A 3,480-nucleotide genomic window follows, 5' to 3' on the forward strand; every position below is an offset into this window, starting at 1 on the left:
TTTTTGCTTAATAAAAATCAAATTTCTTAAGAAAAAAGTGATGAGCTGTTTTACATTTATAATAATACTAGTGACTTGATGCACAAAATTCGTGCACAGAGCTAGGAGGGAGGGGGTCCCTCAGCCCAGCCTCCACCCTCTCTAATCAGATATACCTCTTGCAACCTGGGACCAATGGCTCCTAACTGCTCACCTGCCTGCCTACCTGACCACTCCTAACTGCCTCTGCCTGCCTGCCTGATTGCCCCTAACCTCTCTGCCTGCCTGCCTGATTACCCTAACTGCCATTCCCTGTTGGCCTGATCTCATCCCTAACTGCCCTTTTCTTGCTGTCCTGGTGCCCCCAACTGCCCTCCCCTGCCAGTCTGATCTTGCCCCTAACAGCCCTTCCCAGCCAGCCTGATTTCTCCCTCAACTGCCCTCCTCTGCTGGCCAATTTGGTTCTGATTGGTCTGTTTCTATGCCAGTCAGTGTCAAAAGCTCCACCTCTAGGCAGCCATTAGCTCCTCACAGTTGACCCAGATTTGGTTCTTCTTTTTGGGGGGAGGGGGAGAATGGGCTGTTTATTAAGTGGTGATTACAGGGGTTAGACCCCATAAGTGGTGTCAGCCCTGGGAATATGACCTGTCAATGTTGATCACAAAGCCCCCCCAGTCTGGTCCTGGTGAGCCTCAAAGTCAGAAATGAAACGGAAAGCCCTTGGTCACAAGCTGCTTCCAGGTGTCCAGGCTGGCAGCAGGGAGGAGATGCCCATGATGTACCAGGTCTCCCTATTTAACACCACAGAGGTCTGGTAGGACAGCAGCTGTACTCCTGCCTCTACCAGGAACCCAGTCGTGGTAAGCAGCATGTCAGGGTTGGAGGGGTGAGCCCAGAACAGGAGCAGGGGCAGATCTCTGTGGAGAGGCATTTCTGGTCTAAAGGAAGCTCAGTTGAGTGCTTGTAGCACAGATGTGGTGCCCTGGACATAGCCAACAGCCTGGCAGGGGGCATCTGCCAGGGCCACATTCAGGAGGCCTTCCCTACATCCTTGCTCTCCTGGCACAGTGGGAGGTGATTACATTGAGGCAGGCCTCCTTCACCAGCGGCTTGGCGTTCACATCTGCATGATGAGAAGCATCTTTGAGGAGGCTGACAATGACTATAGGGCTCGGGCAGTTCCCGAATTCTTCATGGACAAGCCCTACATTACCACCTGGATGGTCCCTTTGGGGGACCCTGCCCAGGCTCACATCAGAGTCCCCAGAGGTTCTGCCAGACCAATCCAAGGTTTGGTGTGCAGAGAGAAGGTGCTGGTAAGGGCCTGAGCATTCACGACCCCTGTGTTGGCTCTCCCCTTCATCATGTCCATGTACTGGACAGTGATCTCCTCCCCACAGCTGCTCTGGGCCTCCTTGGTGCTGGCGCCCAAATGGAGGCAACTAATGACATTCTCGTGGTCCACCAAGTTGCAGTCCCAAGGCGACTCCTCTGTGAACATGTCCAGCGCAGAGCCCGCACACTGCCCAAACTGCAGGGCCTGGAGCAAGGTGCCCTTGTCCACGATTCCTCTGCAGGCACAGCTCACCACAGCTCACGCCCTTCTTGCACAGGGTGAAGGTGCTGTCATTCAGCAGGCCTGTCATGGAGGGCAGGAGAGGGGTGTGCACAGTGATGAAGTCACAGAGGGGCCAGATCTCCTCCAGGGGCAGCTGCTGAATGCTGAAGGAGGCTGAGACCTCTGATGAGATGATGGGGTTGTACCCTACAGTCTTCATCCCAAAGGACTGCATCCTGTCAGCCACCTCTCTTCTGATCCTCCCTTTGCCAAGAATTCCCAGGGTCTTTCCATTCAACTCGGCTCCCACAAACTACTTTCTGTCCCATTTGCCATTCTTCATCGAAGCCATAGTTTGGGGCAGTGGTCAGCAAACTCATTAGTCAACAGAGCCGCAGTTTGCCGACCACTGGTCTAGGGAATCTCCCTGGTCAGACACATGATCAATCCACAGGTGAGATCCACAGCACTAAGCCTGTTCCATTGGGAGTGTTCATGACCAGGATGCCCTTCCACATGGCGACCTTCAGATCCATGTTGCCTACGCTGGTGCCAGCTCTGCCCACCACCTGGAGCTTCTCTGCTGTGTTGATATCTGCAGTCACCTTGGTGGCTGAGCAGAGGATAAGGCCTTCGCAGTCCTGCAGCTCGGCTATCAGCTCCTCTTTGCTTAGGTTCTGCTTCTCCACCACCTGAAGCCCTCCATCTTGCAGGATCTTCCGGCGGCAGCAAGGGTCTAGGCTATCATGGATGAGCACTTTCTGTAGATTTGCGAAAGCCATTGCTGGAGCTGGCCTCAGGATCTACAGCTCTCCCTGGACAGAAACACCTCTAAGCCCCCAGATTTGATTCTGATTGGTCAGTTTCTATGTCAGTCAGCATCTCTGGGCCTATCAACGGGGCCTGATTAGAAAGACAGGGCTGATCAGCAGCTCTGGTGGAGTCCTGGAGAGAAATGGAGGCGCTGCTACTCGCCAGAACTGGGAGATAAAAAGAGAGGCAAGTGCTGGTCAAAAGCTGCCAAAGGCAACAGATAAGTCCCTGCTTCCCTCTTCAGGCCTCTCTCCAGCCCTGATTCACGGGCCCCTCAGCAGTCAGTCCTGGGGCACTGCACCTGCAGCTGAAGCAATCTGGTCCAGCTTTGGTCTGGTCTGGTCCTGCTTTGGTTGTAATGGTGTTACCCCCTGGCTCTTTATTATAGAGATTGGGTTTGACTATTTGAGATCTCTGTAATAGTCAGTAAAAATGAGGTAACAAGCTCTCTTAACAGTGAATAGCATATTATCCCAAAAGCTATAAGTAGGAAACGCTTTTACATAAATTATAAATCTTAAATTTACAAAAGGATTTGGCTACTATCAATTTTTTCTTAGAGTCCTGACTGATGTTATAAAAAATTCTACTTTAGACAAATTTTACTTATTCCTTGCTATCTTGCTTGATCATTTTGGCCTGATGCAATATGGGTGATATTAAATTCAGATTTGAAGTATTGATATTTTTCTGACCTAAATGATGGGAATCCTTATAGTCTATTCTGATAAAATGAATGTTTGGAGCTTTTTCTCTGTTAATTATCCACACAACAGCTGGTCCTTTCTGCTACTGAGGCTGTCTTTTACCAAGGGCATCTGCTACCCTTGGACTTGGTCTGAAGGCTTTACATTACCACAGGACTCAGAAGCCTCTCCAGCAACCCCTCTTCTATGAGGATGTCCAAGTCTTGGGACAAAGTCTCACAGAGAGAGAGAGTGAATTTATTGTATATTATTCTCAAGAAACATGTGCAAATCATCTGGAGCTGGTGCCCATGACCTCATTCTTCCTTCATGCTGGGCTCTGAGGACTAGCAGAGAGCCGGAGGAAATATTTGTTCCCCACATATTCTATCAGGGTCACTGTTCAGCTAGGGTTGTGATCACAGTCCTGAAAATTTATGTTTC

The 3,480-nt window shown here is 50.5% G+C and overlaps 1 pseudogene; it reads right to left on the minus strand.

The window, feature by feature from the left end:
- Positions 1 to 677: 677 nt before the first annotated feature.
- On the minus strand, positions 678 to 2,423 carry LOC118702085 (annotated as a pseudogene).
- Positions 2,424 to 3,480: the final 1,057 nt, after the last annotated feature.

The sequence above is a fragment of the Pipistrellus kuhlii genome, unplaced genomic scaffold (genome assembly GCF_014108245.1).
Source record: "Pipistrellus kuhlii isolate mPipKuh1 unplaced genomic scaffold, mPipKuh1.p scaffold_m20_p_1, whole genome shotgun sequence".
NCBI classification, from domain to species: domain Eukaryota; kingdom Metazoa; phylum Chordata; class Mammalia; order Chiroptera; family Vespertilionidae; genus Pipistrellus; species Pipistrellus kuhlii.